We start from the raw sequence: 16834 nt of genomic DNA on the forward strand, positions 1-16834 counted from the left end.
CCTATGTTAACATGTAACTTGGCCTGCTAAGTTTTTTTTGAATGAAAGAGCTTTTGATTTCTGTAAATATGACCTCCTGATGCTGCAAATCCAACAAATTACCATTTTAGTTCTCTTTACAACCTTTAAAATGTTTTGATCTCTGTTGTGCATAATAATGTGAAACAGTGCATTTTGAGTTTTTTACTTCTAAAAAAAATCTATTATCATTAGGAGATTTGTTCAATAAGATTTGCATTATACTCCAACGGTTGATGGCTTGAAGATTATACTGACTGTCATTTGCATCGACTATTTAGGAAAATCAGCGAAAAATAACATTTGCATAATAATTTGGAACACGGTGTAGATGCCATGGTCCTTTAAGGTAAACCGTCTGGGTTCGAAGCTTGCTCCGGTCCCTGCCATTACAGCTTTTGAGTCCGCGCCATCATGGTCACGTACCGTTACGTGCTGTTGCGTTAAGTACTAAACTGCAACGATGTAACTGTACCTGGTTTGTCGTTAAGGGGTTAAGGTGGTTACCGTTCCCAGAACACTTTAACTCTTCATGAGTTTACCCAATACCAATCAACATACGAGATATAAAAACATTTCAGGACATGATCAAAACATTTATGTGATGTAATTTCAGGCCTAGGATCCCCACCGCAAATTCCTATTACCACAAACGACAGAGGGCTTTCCCACGTTAATCATTTTTAATTACTATAAAGCAGCCCAAATGGGAAAGATTGCAGCTCTAAATGCTAGGACTGCAGCGCCACAGCTCCAGCATGGGTTCTACTAGAACATTTTCTACTACATACTTTCTCTTCACTTGTTCTCATGTGGTATAAGGGTATGTGCACACGCTAGCTGTCATTTACGTGTGAAAAGACAGACTGTTTTCAAGAGAAAACAGCTGCCTCGTTTCACACGTAAATGCTCCTCCTCGCATTTTGCGAGGCGTCTGAGACGCTCGTAAATCTTGAGCTGTGCTTCATTGAGTTCAATGAAGAACAGCTCAAATTACGTGGCAAAGAAGTGCCCTGCACTTCTTTGCCGAGGCAGTCCATTTACGCGTCGTCGTTTGACAGCTGTCAAACGACGACGCGTAAATTACAGGTTGTCTGCACAGTACGTCGGCAAACCCATTCAAATGAATGGGCAGATGTTTGCTGACGTATTGCAGCCCTATTTTCAGACGTAAAACGAGGCATAATACGCCTCGTTTACGTCTGAAAATAGGTCGTGTGAACCCAGCTTCAAGGTCCTAGCCCACCCCCCAACATTCGCAACACCGCACCTATTTGTCACCACTCCTTGATGCTTTGGAGATCAACCATATTTAAAGTATGCCTCCAGACTAAATTATCACCATTAACCCACTTTATTTGAAACCCTGCATTCCCTCCTGGTAATTATTTATTTTTTAAATGTTTTTTATTTATTTTTTAAAAAGTTTTACTTTGAGATACAGCTTCTATGTATACTGGATACATAGACGCTATATCTTGACCTCAAAACCAAATCAGTCTGGTCAGCGGGACTGATGGCTTCCATGACAGCAAGACCTGCGTGTCAGAGCGGTTATCAATCACATCTAAGTTCATTACAGTTTTATTTATTTTTTAAATTAATATCATTTTCAAAGGTGTACTGTACATAGCCCTTAAATTTAAACTTCATTTACTACTTTTCTGGGCAGGCACCAAACTACTCTGAATCTTTCTGGAATACAATATTATTTTCTTCTATTACTCTACAGACCTAAGTATCATCTGGAAATATTGGCATTTTACCCTAAAAGCAATCTACAAGGTCATCAAATTTTACATTAAAAACCAAACAGAAAAAAAAAAAAAAAAACTGGGCTCAAAACTGAACCCCCGAGTACAACACAAGAAACTGTGACCCAATTTGAGTATGTTTCCTTAAACCATTCCTGCAAAATGATGTACATGATGTATATTGAATGTGCGGTCATTCAATAGGAACCTTTACACACCTGTTGCAGGACAGATAAGCCTTACAGTATGTGTATCAGAGCTCTGTTTTGTGACAAGATGTGCACCTGTGTGATCATCAAATGACGGACAGGTTTTTCTGCATGGCAGAAAAAAAATAGATATTCCTGCCTAATGGAAATCATCTTCCATATCTATTACGACTAGGGTTGTCACGATACCAGATTTGGACTTCAATACCGATACTTTGTGTAGTATTGCGATTTCGATACCAATTCGATACTTTGCCAACAGTAATAAAAAAAAATAAGTTCTTCCATTTTCTGATGTGAGGCACGAGATGTGACGTGTTTTGAATGTGCCTCACATTAACAGTAATTAACCCCATCATGTTTCTCAGTCATAATGGGTTAATGTGTAAGGTACATGATGGGGTTAATTACTATTAATGTGAGGCACATGGAGGTTAAATTCATCACACCTCGTGACTCAAAATAAGTGAAAGAAAGCAATTTTTAGTTTATTTTTTTACTGTGTCCACATCATGAATGACACAAAAAAAATTGTTATGCAGGTTATTATTGCCACGCCAACACCGAATATGTGTATGTTTTATGTATTGAGACTTATTTTAATGTTTATTGTAAAAATAAGGTGTGTGTGTATTTTTTTCTTTAACATCACTTTATGTTTTTACTTGTTTTTTATATTTTTAAACTTTAATTTACTGGCATATATCTATATGCATATCTACATTAGCCTGTGTACGGATAGTATACAGGCAGTTGTTAGGACATACCTAAGTATGCCCTAACAGGAAATATGATGAGACAGCCCTGGGGACCTTCAATGGACCCTGGGCTGTCTGCCCATATATGGTATGTCCCTCGATCGCGTCACAGGGATTTTCTGTGACACGATCTAAGGGGCATCCCCCTTCTCATTTTCCCCTTGAATACTGCGGTCAGCTTTGATCGCAGCATTCAGGGGAATAACAGCGGAGATGAAAGGGTTTTTCCCATCTCCGCCTTTAGAGAGCGGCTGCGGCTGTGTAATATAGACATTGCCCCGCTCCTGACAATAAGTGCGCAAGCGGTCAGCATGAGGTGATGCGGTCGGCGCTGCACTAATGAGCGGCGGTTCAGGAACTGATGACAGAACATGGGGGCGTTTTGCAGTGCGTCCACCATGTTCGGTCTTCATTGCCGGCAATCATTAGTGCAGCGCCGGCCGCATCACATCATGCTGACGGCGCACACTTGTCAGGACTCAGGAGAGGGGAAATGGCTGTATTACACACCCGCAGCCCCGCTCGAACAACATTCATGTGTTACAATGCTAAGCTGTGCGGCCGCACAGCTTAGGATCGAAATACATGAAATAACGGTATCAAACGGTTTGAGGGTGAACAGTATCGAAACAATTTCGATGCATCCTGCATCCCTAGTTACGACAGTTACAGATATAATGCTATATGAAAAACTACATCTAACAGAATCAATGGAACGGTTCCACAAAACATGAGAACCCTGGATTGAGTACTTCTTATAAATCGGAGATGACACAACCTCTTAACCTATAAAACAATCAAGTTGCCCGCTCTCACCTCCTGCTACGTATGTTTACCTGGGGACACGTCACTCTGCATCCTCTTTTGTAACAGAGTGCGTCCTGGAAACTAGCGTAGCCACACTGTTACAATGGAAGATGCAGAGTGACAGATCTAGTCATATGCTCCGCCATCCTTGGAAATATTATGAACAAGAGCGGCCTCCATAAGGAAGATACAGCTATCATAACATGGGAGCGTGGCTTATGACCTCGGGAAAGGACTGCAAATAAAGTTGAATAGTAAGTTAAGAGGGGAGGGCTGTGTGGCGCTATCTACAGGGCGTGTGTGTGGCGCCATCTACAAGGGGGCTGTGTGTGGCGCCATCTACAAGGGGGCTGTGTGTGGCGCCATCTACAAGGGGGCTGTGTGTGGCGCCATCTACAAGGGGGCTGTGTGTGGCGCCATCTACAAGGGGGCTGTGTGTGGCGCCATCTACAAGGGGGCTGTGTGTGGCGCCATCTACAAGGGGGCTGTGTGTGGCGCCATCTACAAGGGGGCTGTGTGTGGCGCCATCTACAAGGGGGCTGTGTGTGGCGCCATCTACAAGGGGGCTGTGTGTGGCGCCATCTACAAGGGGGCTGTGTGTGGCGCCATCTACAAGGGGGCTGTGTGTGGCGCCATCTACAAGGGGGCTGTGTGTGGCGCCATCTACAAGGGGGCTGTGTGTGGCGCCATCTACAAGGGGGCTGTGTGTGGCGCCATCTACAAGGGGGCTGTGTGTGGCGCCATCTACAAGGGGGCTGTGTGTGGCGCCATCTACAAGGGGGCTGTGTGTGGCGCCATCTACAAGGGGGCTGTGTGTGGCGCCATCTACAAGGGGGCTGTGTGTGGCGCCATCTACAAGGGGGCTGTGTGTGGCGCCATCTACAAGGGGGCTGTGTGTGGCGCCATCTACAAGGGGGCTGTGTGTGGCGCCATCTACAAGGGGGCTGTGTGTGGCGCCATCTACAAGGGGGCTGTGTGTGGCGCCATCTACAAGGGGGCTGTGTGTGGCGCCATCTACAAGGGGGCTGTGTGTGGCGCCATCTACAAGGGGGCTGTGTGTGGCGCCACCTACAAGGGGGCTGTGTGTGGCGCCACCTACAAGGGGGCTGTGTGTGGCGCCACCTACAAGGGGGCTGTGTGTGGCGCCACCTACAAGGGGGCTGTGTGTGGCGCCACCTACAAGGGGGCTGTGTGTGGCGCCACCTACAAGGGGGCTGTGTGTGGCGCCACCTACAAGGGGGCTGTGTGTGGCGCCACCTACAAGGGGGCTGTGTGTGGCGCCACCTACAAGGGGGCTGTGTGTGGCGCCACCTACAAGGGGGCTGTGTGTGGCGCCACCTACAAGGGGGCTGTGTGTGGCGCCACCTACAAGGGGGCTGTGTGTGGCGCCACCTACAAGGGGGCTGTGTGTGGCGCCACCTACAAGGGGGCTGTGTGTGGCGCCACCTACAAGGGGGCTGTGTCTGGCGCCACCTACAAGGGGGCTGTGTCTGGCGCCACCTACAAGGGGGCTGTGTCTGGCGCCACCTACAAGGGGGCTGTGTCTGGCGCCACCTACAAGGGGGCTGTGTCTGGCGCCACCTACAAGGGGGCTGTGTCTGGCGCCACCTACAAGGGGGCTGTGTCTGGCGCCACCTACAAGGGGGCTGTGTCTGGCGCCACCTACAAGGGGGCTGTGTGTGGCGCCACCTACAAGGGGGCTGTGTGTGGCGCCACCTACAAGGGGGCTGTGTCTGGCGCCACCTACAAGGCGGCTGTGTCTGGCGCCACCTACAAGGCGGCTGTGTCTGGCGCCACCTACAAGGCGGCTGTGTCTGGCGCCACCTACAAGGGGGCTGTGTCTGGCGCCACCTACAAGGGGGCTGTGTCTGGCGCCACCTACAAGGGGGCTGTGTCTGGCGCCACCTACAAGGGGGCTGTGTCTGGCGCCACCTACAAGGGGGCTGTGTCTGGCGCCATCTACAAGGGGGCTGTGTGTGGCGCCACCTACAAGGGGGCTGTGTGTCTGGCGCCACCTACAAGGGGGCTGTGTCTGGCGCCACCTACAAGGGGGCTGTGTCTGGCGCCACCTACAAGGGGGCTGTGTCTGGCGCCACCTACAAGGGGGCTGTGTCTGGCGCCATCTACAAGGGGATGTGTGTGTGGCACGATCTACAGTGGGTGTGTGTGGCGCTATCTACGGGGGATCTGTGTGGCACTATATGGGGGCTGTGTGAGACGCCATCTACAAGGGGATGTGTGTGTGGCACGATCTACAGTGGGTGTGTGTGGCGCTATCTACGGGGGATCTGTGTGGCACTATATGGGGGCTGTGTGAGACGCCATCTACAAGAGGTGTGTGTGTGTGTGTAGCTCTTTCTACAGGGGGGCTGTGTGTGGCGCTATCTACGGGGTGGCGGTGTATGGTGCTATCTACAGGGGGCTGTGTATGGCGCTATCTACATGGGGGGTGTGTGTGTGTGGCGCTCTCCACAGGAGGGCTCTGTGTGGCTCTATCTATAAGTAGTGCTGTGTGTGGCACCATCTACAGGAGGCTGTGTGTGGCGCTATCTACAGGGGGCTGTGTGTGGCGCTATTTACAGGGGGCTGTGGGTGGCGCCATCTACAGGGGGCTGTGGGTGGCCCTATCTACAGGGGGGCTGTGTGTGGCGCTATCTACAGGGGGGCTGTGTGTGGCGCTATCTACAGGGGGGGATGTGTGTGGCGCTATCTACAAGGGGGTGTGTATGTGGTGCTTTACTTTACAGTGTTTGACTATTCAGGGGCACAGTGTTTGGTACTATTTTATTCCGGGGCACAGTGTATGGTGCGATTATATTTAGGGGCATAGTGTGTGGCACCATGATAATTTTATCTTCGTTTAGAAGTGTGGAAATGTTGGAAAAGTGAGGAGCCAAAGACATCGTGGCAAATTCTCCCGCAATGGGTCATGGCCGGGAGAAGTCGTCATGAAGTCTGGACCGGATGGAGAATAAAAGAGGGGAAAAAAAACTACTAGAATCTGAAAAGTCGTCGCCTGTGAGTCACTGGATTTATAGAGAATCTGTCACCTCTCCTGACATGTTTATTATAGGAAATCCTTGTATTTCACAAAAAGTCTTTGTGCAGTCCAGGACTGATAGGCAAATGGGTGTTACCATTCCCCTTGTCTGGAGGATGTGTCCCTGCACAGTGTGATACGGTCAGTATGTAGGGACACAGCCCTTTGACAAGGGGAATCAGAAAACACTCATTTGTGGTCAGGTCTCGGCTCCCAGTAATGTGAAAGAGCAGCATTCTGGGCTTTGTATGTTTTAGCGAACGCTGAGAGACAAGCAGGAAGTAAAGCAACAGCGTGGCCATCATATCGGGGAGTGGTATGTCATGAAATAATAAGTTTTTTCAAGTTGATTATTCATAGGAGGTTGGCGTTTACCAGTGGCGTAACTACCGCTGTAGCAGCCATAGCGGCTGCTACGGGGCCCGCAGCATGAGGGGGCCCCCCACATGGCCGGCTGTATGGCGTTATCTACAGGAGGGCTGTATGGCGTTATCTACAGGGGGGCTTATGCAGTTATTTGCAGGGGATGTATGGCGTTATCTACAGGGGGGGTGGATGTATGGCGTTATCTACAGGGGGGGGATGTATGGCGTTATCTACAGGGGGGTTTGGGGCTGTATGGCGTTATCTACAGGGGGGGCTGTATGGTGTTTACATGTGTTTGGTACTTTGTTTTTTTTTCCTGCTGCCGGATAACCCCTTTAAGTTCAATGAATAAACAGTATGCAATAAGCTCCCTCTGGTTGTGACAGCAAGCAAACAGAATTTTATCATTTAACTATAAGGGTATGTTCACACGGCAAACAAAAAACGGCTGTAAAATACAGAGCTGATTTCAAGGGAAAACAGCCTTTGATTTTCAGCCATTTTTTATGCATCAGGAATTTTTTGCTGCGTTTTTTTAAGGCCGTTTTCGGAGCTGCTTTTCTATTGACCCAATAAAAAACGGCTGAAGAAGTGACATGCACTTCTTTAAGGGCCTTTTTTTCAAACGGCCGCGTAAAAAAAACGCCCCGACGGAACGAACCGCCGTTTTTACCATTGAAATCAAGGAGGCAAATGTTTGGAGGCGTCTGTATTTCCAGCCATTTTTCGTGGCATTTACGGCCCGAAAAATGGCTGGAAATAAGCCGTGTGTACATACCCTAAGGCCGGATTCACACCGGATTCACACTAGCAAAAAAGAGGCGGCGTTTTGCGTCGGCAAAAGGCACTTAACAGCTCCGTGTGGCAGCCCCGTATGATGCGCGGCTGCGTGATTTGCATCATTATGACACTGTTTGTATGTTTGTAAACAGAAAAGCACGTGGTGCTTTTCTGTTTTGATTCATAGTTTGACAGCTGTTGCGTGAAAAACGCAGGTCCCATGGAAGTGCTTCCGTGTGGCATGCATGCTTTTCACGCACCCATTGAAATATGCCCAAAGAACGGACATGTCGTGACTTTTTCGCAGCGGACTCACGCTGCGTAAAAATCACGCAACTGTCTGCACTGCCCCATAGACTAATATAGGTCTGTGCAAAGCGCGTGAAAATCACACGCATTGCACGGACGTATATCCCGTTCGTCTGAATAAGCCCTAAGTCTTAATGTTCTGTATCATAAAAACAGAACATCCCACTACTATAGATTCAGACATATAAAGAAATAAATCAGCAATGAACTTTTAACCAATTTAGATAAAAAAATAAAAAACAAAATGGTGTGCAAAGGGTGCCATTCACATTAAGGTTTCATGTGTTATGTAATATGATGTTACAGTTTTACAGTACCTTTTAAAGGCATTCGGAAGTCTTTTCCCTTTTACCGTGCTGTTATTTACGGTTGGAAGAGCAGCGATTTTATGGCAATGTTGGCCCAATGCTCTTCTTCGGGTTTACTCTAAAAAACAGAGAAGTAGGTAACATTATTTATCTTTTTCTAAAAAGTAAAAGGTCATCAAATTGCACTATAATATATATTTGAAATGTAAAATATTATAGGATTGGTAGCTATGGGCAACAAATACGCTGGTTATAAGAACAGCTTTTATGCATGAGCCCAAATATGATGCACGGACACAAAGAACCTCCATAGTATCCAGGGCGCCCTTAGTGACAAGACAGAAGCATCTGCCCTGTACTTTCACACATTGATTTCTGACAACATTATCTGTGCTCTCTCCCCCCTCCATAGATGGTACGTGTATTACCCAGCCTGTGGAACCATGTCCCTTCCCTACACTTTCTGCGTAGTACTGATAAGAGAAATCACCAGATCTTACTGACGGTTCTCACAGCTCTTGCGTTTTATTATAACCAGTAAGAGGAGGCGGTTTTCCTTTCACATGTTAAAAAGTGAAGGAGCAATTATTGTTAGGATTAAAATAATTCTGAGCGTTGATAATAATTGCCCGATGTAAATACACAAAGTTATCAAAGATAAACTATGAAAGTATCACTTTGCCTGACTATTGTTGGTAAAAATTGATTGCCTACAACATGATTATTATCCTTTTTCATGTAAAGGTGGCTATATTATCAAAATCATCTGTATATGTATGTGGGCAGCTCGAGAGTCGTTGGGGGATAGCCGGATCAAAAATGCTCATCCAGGAGATAGGCGAAACCAGTGGTGTTCAGCAGTGGGTTTTCACCCTTTCTACATTGAAATAAACATATTTATGGGGTAGTCAGGAGAAATAGCCGACAGCAGAAGAAGTGTTGCATAGCATGGCATGGCATGCAATAAAATGCTGATCAGCAGCATCCCTGATGTTAGGAAAACGCCTGATCCCTTAAGACCACTATGACTACTGTTCTAGCTTCTGGGCGGTTCTGTTTTACTTTGAGCCTCTCTCTTTCTGCCAATTAGGTGTAGGGTTGTATTTTTATCTGCTTCCTCCACCTGGTCTTTGCTTGTGATTCTCCTAGTCTTCCGGTGTTCTGATCAAGCTCTGACACTCCCTGTACTTCTGACTTCTGGGAAACGGACCTAGTCTTGTCTCTCGTTAACCCCTTGTTTACCGATTTTGATTATCTGCCTCCAGCTGGTTCTGACCTCGGTTGTACCCGATTTCCACTTGCTCTGTTTTGGACTTTCTGTTTACCCTCTGGCTAGCCAGTTATCCTGTTAAGGTATTGCCTGCATTGCAGCTCTTATCCAACACTGAACTCTGCTACAACAACCCGGGTTCTATGCAGCAAAGACCATCATCCCACATAGCGGTCGGCTCTGGCGAAAACCTTAGACTTTGTCGATCAGAGTTGTGATGGATTTGAGGTTGCGGTTTTATTTGCACACTCTTTCCCGGCAGTCTCCAGCAGCCTTTGGGGAATCGCTCAACTTTCAATTCCATAACACCTGAATTGGTAGTGGTAAAAAGTAAAGCTGGCCATACATTTTAGATAGCGGTCCAGCATGCACTCGTTCAAGGGACATATTCCTCCCGACATCCCTCCTCCAAACGAAAGGATCGGGCATGTCAAAATTCACCATGCCAGACCCTTTTCTCCCCTGCCATCGTGGAGCGGGGGGGGGGATTGGGATTCCACCATTCGCAATAGATTGTCAGCCAGTCCCATCTAATGTGTGTGGCCACCTTAAGGTTTGAGAATGGGTGGGGGGGGGGGGGGGGGGGAGTACAAAAAAAGGGACAACACAGTTAAGGGGGTGTGAGCTCATCTTGGGGCATGTTTAGTCTAGATAATGTGTCCTGCTCCCTAATTCCATTATTTTTGTTAATTCAAGGATCAGAAATGGTGATAAATTTGAGACAAAGACATAAGTTGTCATCAGTTTTTATCAACCTGACTATTGCGCTGTGAACATCCATCTGCAATGGCTATTTAGTTAGCTTAAAAAACAAAACCTCATAACCTTTGCTGAAATAGTCTTTAATGTGACACATGGGATATGTTTTACATGATTACTAATGTTGTTGGAAAAACTGTGGGTGGGAAACCTAATGACTTCCTCATCCCTAGCGGTCACATTTCCTGCCTGATTAAGATTTGATTCCCAACAAATATAAGTATAAGGACAAACAGAAGCCTTGCAGCCTGGGAAATGTTAACATAAATACTCCGTTTGGTTGAGGCGAGGGGGAAACAATATTTTAGGGGTAGTTCAGAAGATGCTGCACTCAGAAAATGTCAATATAATTTTCCCCCAAAATGGTCTAGATAAAGTGTGACGCGTTGCCTTCCCAATATCAAGTGCTATACTACTTATCATTGTACTAATGTAAAATATGTGGATTTCAAGTTAGGGCTCACAACTGAAGTTTTCATTCCCATTCTCAGTTAGGGCCAGTTCACATCAGCGTTGGGCTTCCATTCATCGGTTCTGTTCAACCTGTCGGAGAAGCCGATGAATGGAAAGCCGGAAGGAAACCATAGCTTCCGTTTGCATTACTATTGCTTTCAATGGTAACGCTTCCGTTGCAATTAGTTTCCGTTTGTTTCTGTTCCGTAAAGTTTGTCTTTTTCACAGAAATAATAGCGTAGTAGACTACGCTATTGTATCTGCGAAAAAAACGGAACCTTTACAGAACGGAAACCAACTGCAACGGAAGCATTACCATTGAAATCAATGGTAATGCAAACGGAGGCTATGGTTTCCATTCTGACTCTCCGTTCGGCGGTTCCTCCGACGGAAGAGTCAAATGAAACCGATGAACGGAAGTCCAACGCTGATGTGAACACAGCCTTAGCAACAAGAAAATTAATACAACATAAAAATTAAATACATTAATATTATCAACCAGTTGTTAACATCCACTAGTGCAGTGACGTCGGACGCTTGGAACGAGCGCTGCTTTTGACTTCCTAGATAGGAAGGTCCATCTTTTGCCACTGCAAACATGCTTTCATTGGAAAGCTCTCTTTTTGTGAAATAGACAGCCATACAAATCTTTAAGCCGCTTCCAATGAATTTGGATGAAGCTGCTTCATTGACCTATCTCCCCTGAGGAATCATTTGGTCAGGACGAAACGCGTTGGGAGAACATTATTTACCACTTGTCATCTCAAAGAGGCTACTTCCTTGACATAAAGACACAATCGATGAAGGACTACTAAGACCAAAAAAAAGGGGTAGGAGGGCAACAGCCCCTAACTTTTTCCTATTACCTCTGTATGTTATCCATGCAAGACAAAGAAAACAAATAAATGTGGGGGAACCCCAAAAAAGGGAACTAAGAAAATAGTACAGATTTAGGATCCTTAGAAAAGTGGACTATCTGTGGTCTCAAAAATTGTGATGAAAATGCACATCATGCATATATGAAAAATTGCATACAGTAATTGCATATGAAACTTATGTACACGTTATGTTTTTACAAATATAAAAAAAAAAAAAATTAAAGTAAAAGTTATATTTTATATATACTCCGGATCTATCTTTTTCTTTGTGTAATAATATATCAAAACATCACATTTACATTCATAGTTTTAATGGAAAATAGAAAATATAATGGGAACTTCTTCACTGTAAAGCACAATTAAAAATGTGAAATAAACCCACAGGATGGAAAAAAAAAAAAAAGTCTGCAGGAGGTAAAACGACAAAGCCACGGGAGGGAAACAATGAAACCACAGGACTAAAATGAATAAATAAACTGAAAGGTTACAGGTTATTTCAGGCTACAGGAAAGGAGTACAGATAGGGAACCAAATTAGTTATAAAGAGAAAGACATGGATACCAAAAACGCATATTCAGCGCTCAAATTTATACAAAGCACTACATTTTTTTAAATCATACTGCAAAATAAGATTATATAAATAATCTTCGTAAAATCCAAAATTATGAACACAAAACAATAGCTGAATGTTTATCCGCTTGGATAAACTTATAGTAAGCCCTGCTTGTCTGCCCCATGTAAATCACCAGGCTAATGTCATGGTCCCCATATGCAATTAGCCTGTTAATTTATGCGCTGCAATATTGATTTGATCAGAATTCAGCTTAGATAACTATTCAGGACAACACAGGAGGGGCTGGAGACCATGCTGACAGAGATCTCATCTGACGGAATTAATAGTGAACGGCATCTAGCAGTTTGCAATGTATTACATAGTTACATAGTTAGTACGGTTGAAAAAAGACATGTCCATCAAGTTCAACCAAGGGATGGGAAAAGGGAAGGTAACAATTTCTACACATAGGAGCTAATATTTTTTTGCTCTAGGAAATTATCTACGCCTTTTTTAAAGCCATCTACTGTCCCTGCTGTGACCAGCTCCTGTGGTAGACTATTCCATAAATTAACCGTTCTCCCAGTAAGGAAGGCTTGTCACCTCTGCAGTAGAGATGAGCTAACTTATGAAAAGTTCGGTTCGGCTAGTTCGCCGAATTTCACGAAAAAGTTCGATTCGGACCAAACTAGTTCTGACCGAACCTGTAATTTCCGTGCGCCGAGCATGGTACTGTCCAGGGTGCTGAAAGAGTTAATGGGCTGCACTAACTCTTTCAGCAACCTTGACAGTACCATGCACGGCGCGCGGAAAATACAATTTTAATGTAATAAAAAAAAAATACATTCATACTTACATTCCTCCTGTCCGGCCTCCAGCGATGACGTTTCATCCATGTCACCGCTGCAGCCAATCACAGGCTGTAGTGTCGGTCACGCACGTCAGGATGACGACAGAAGGCCGGCCTCCAGGGATGACGCTTCATCCCACGTGACCGCCTCTGCAGCCAATCACAGGCTGCAGCGGCCTCTGCAGCCAATCACAGGCTGCAGCGGCCTCTGCAGCCAATCACAGGCTGCAGCGGCCTCTGCAGCCAATCACAGGCTGCAGCGGCCTCTGCAGCCAATCACAGGCTGTAGCGGCCTCTGCAGCCAATCACAGGCTGTAGTGGCGGTCACGCACGTCAGGATGACGTCAGAAGGCCGGCCTCCAGGGATGACGCTTCATCCCACGTGACCGCCTCTCCAGCCAATCAAAGGCTGCCACGTCAGGAAAGAAGGTCGGACTGGAGGAAGAAGAGGGACTCGTCACCAAGACAACGACCGGGTACGTATGAAATGCTTTTTATTTTATTTTTAATCAGCAGCCTCTTTTCTCTATCAGTGATTGATAGAGACAAGTGGCTGCCGATTAGTATAATATTTTTGTAATGTTTTTTCTGCCCGCCCGGGTTCGGTCAAAACGTGTTCGGCCGAACCCGGTGAAGTTCGGATTAGCTGCGAACCAAACTTTTCGCGATGTTCGGACCGAAACCGGGTTCGGATGTCCCGGTTCGCTCATCTCTACTCTGCAGATTGAACCTTTTTTTATCCAGATGGAGGGAGTGCCCCTTTGTTTTTTGAGGGGGTTTTACATGGAACAGGATTTCACCATATTTTTTGTATGTGCCATTAATATAGTTATATAAGTTAATCATGTCCCCCCTTAGTCGTCTTTTTTCAGGGCTAAATAGGCTTAATTCTTTTAATCTTTCCTCATAACTTAGATTCTCCATTCCCCTTATTAGCTTCGTTGCTCTTATTTGTATTTTTTCCAACTCCAGGGCATCCTTTCTATGAACTGGAGCCCAGAACTGAACTGCATATTCTAGATGAGGCCTCACTAATGCTTTGTAAAGTGGTAATTTTATATCCCTGTCCCGGGAGTCCATGCCTCTTTTCATACACTACAATATCTTGCGGACCCTTGAAGCAGCTGATTGACATTGCATGCTGTTATTTAGTTTATGATTTACAAGTACTTCATAAATATATGTAATACATTCAAGCTGCAGAAGCAAAACGGTCAAGAATTTAAATAAAAAACAATTACAGATTTTTTTTTTATCACATATACCACATGCAATAAAAAAATATTTATGCAAAGGTATCCGTAGCCTTTAACTTCAATACCTCACAACGTACAATTGTTTCATTTGTTTCTTTAATAAAGCATCTTTGGAATAAGAAAAAGTATGAATTTGAGAAATGTATATATTTTATACCGGTTTGTCAATTTTTTTTTCTAAATAATACCTACAAAACATCAGCTCTAATAATAAATAATAAAGAACTCCCTACATATGTGAATGCAGCACTTCAAAAGGGTAAAATTTTGCTAAAAAAGGTTAAAACATTTTTTTATAGAGGGAACCCACGACAGATGTGAATCGAGCGGATTCCGCTGCAAATTTCTACCTCCCAATCTTTTTAATGGGATTTGGATGCCTCATTTTCCCGCTAGCAGATTATTTCAGCTAGCGGGAAAAAGAAGCGTCCTGCTCGATCTTCGGGTGGATTCCGCCCGAACCTCCCTTTGTCAATGGAAAGAAAGATCAATGGAATCTTCCGGCTGTCGGGACCCGCTAAGCAAAATCCGCCGTGTGAACTAGGCCTTAAAGAGTTTTTCCGAGACATCTTTTTAGTGGCATTGTCCTTTGTAGTGTAATGTGAGTGTATTTTGCAATCACGAACTTTTTTTGTAGGAGGGGCCTTATCCCCGAATCCTTTGCACGGTCACGTGATCCCGCCGACATTTCCACTTCCTTGGGACAGACGTCACGTTTTCCGCCAGTCACAGCACAGCTCCTATGCACAGAGAGTCATCGCCGCCTACATGGGGCAGGGCTATCTTCCAGAGATACTGCGCTGTAGTAGCTTTAACGCATGCACTGTAGGAGTATGTTACATGGGGGAGTAGTGATGTAGTAGATTATGGGAATGTAAAAGTGCAGTGCTCACTGGGAACAACTTCTAAGTATAGAAGGCTAACAAGCGGCACGCTCCCGGATAACCTTTTTAAATATTTGAGGTTATTTTGAATTATCTCACAGAAAACAAAATTTAAAATAAAAAGTAGTAGCAGAGCCGTATTTGCCAGTAGGAACTCCCTCCTCTGCCTCCCAATGGACAGGTTTGAAAATCCAGCGTCTTTCTGGGAAAGTAGCGAAGGGCGCTGGCCACATGCCAGAAAGAGAGGGGGAGAGACATGAACAATGCTCCACCCTTTCCTCTGCAAAGTGAACACTGATTGGTGGAGCAGCAGCAGAGTCCGTCCATCTGCTGCTCCACTAATCACAGCTTTTACACAGACAGAGCGCTGAGGAAGTGGTGCCTGCCTCACCTGCCTGTTTTTCTGTCATATCTGGATCGCAGTATCAGCTGTGTAACAGTGCAAGTTCAGTACTTACATTGTTTTATGTTCTCTGCCGTTACTGGAGAATGGTTTTCGAAAGAATTTCCTTATGGCGGGAGGGAGGGGGGAGGCATGGGTGGCACAGCAGCTTTACCTATGAATACAATGAGCCCCATAAAAGATTATGCTCCAGCCCCATGACAGCCCAAATTTGAGCTCAGGTCAGGACACTGACCATTATTCACCTGACAACAGCAGCAGCTGCCTGTGAACGTCCAATAAGCAGGAGCCTTACATGGGTCTTGACGTGTCTGACAATCAGCAAAGAAGGGAAGGTGACCGTAGGGTAGTTGATAACGGACATAAGAAACACTATCTGACTCTACTTACCTACCGCATATGTATCTATCCTATAAAAAACATTAAAAAAATAACGCGTACTCTAAAGCTCTCCCATTATTTATTTCGCACAGTGAACGCTGTCAAATAAAAAATGACGGAAATTATATTTTTGTTTATCCCACTTTTCCAAAAACTGAACAAAAATGTTATCAAAAAGATGTATGAGGAGTACCCAAAAATGGTACTAATAAAAACTACAGCTCGTCCCACAAAAACAAACCCTCACACCGCTCCAGCAATGTAAAAATAAAAGTTATGGCTCCCACAATATGGTGTCACAAAAACAAAAAACTTTTTTTAAAAAGTGTTTTTATAGTGCAAAAGTAGTAAAAAAAAATTCTTATATACATTTAGGTTTGCCATAACTATATCAACCTGCAGAATAAAGTTATCATGTCATTTATACCGCACAGCGAATGCTGTAAAACGAAACACATCAATTGCGGAATTGCTGTTTTTATTTTATTGCTGTTTTTATTTTATTTTTTTATTCACCCCAAAAAAAAAAAAAAGTTTATTTCAACACATTATATTTACCCCACTATGGTGCCATTAGAAATAAAACTTGTCTCGCAAACAAACTATCATACGGCTATATTAAAGGAAACAATTATGATAAGTTAATTAAGTTATGGCTTTTGGAATGCAGGGATGCAAAAATTAAAAAAATCAGCGTGTCCTCAGGGCCAAAATAGCTTCGTCCTCAAGGGGTTAATGACTTTGTGTCTAAGGCAGCATGAGCTGTAAATACGGACTGGAGTATCAGTATGGGTTTAT

General features: G+C 44.8%; 1 protein-coding gene across 3 annotated transcripts in view; it reads right to left on the reverse strand.

Annotated features, from left to right (window-relative positions):
- The window catches only part of HECW2 (HECT, C2 and WW domain containing E3 ubiquitin protein ligase 2), a 547978-nt gene that overhangs the window by 454608 nt on the left and 76536 nt on the right, over positions 1 to 16834 (reverse strand). For all 3 annotated transcript variants that reach the window (XM_075829943.1, XM_075829941.1, XM_075829942.1), the window contains one exon: positions 8359 to 8467. The gene's annotated coding sequence lies outside the window, so the exon portion shown is untranslated. The remainder of the gene's footprint in view (positions 1 to 8358; positions 8468 to 16834) is intronic.

Source organism: Rhinoderma darwinii, chromosome 6, assembly GCF_050947455.1.
Source record: "Rhinoderma darwinii isolate aRhiDar2 chromosome 6, aRhiDar2.hap1, whole genome shotgun sequence".
NCBI classification, from domain to species: Eukaryota; Metazoa; Chordata; class Amphibia; order Anura; family Rhinodermatidae; genus Rhinoderma; species Rhinoderma darwinii.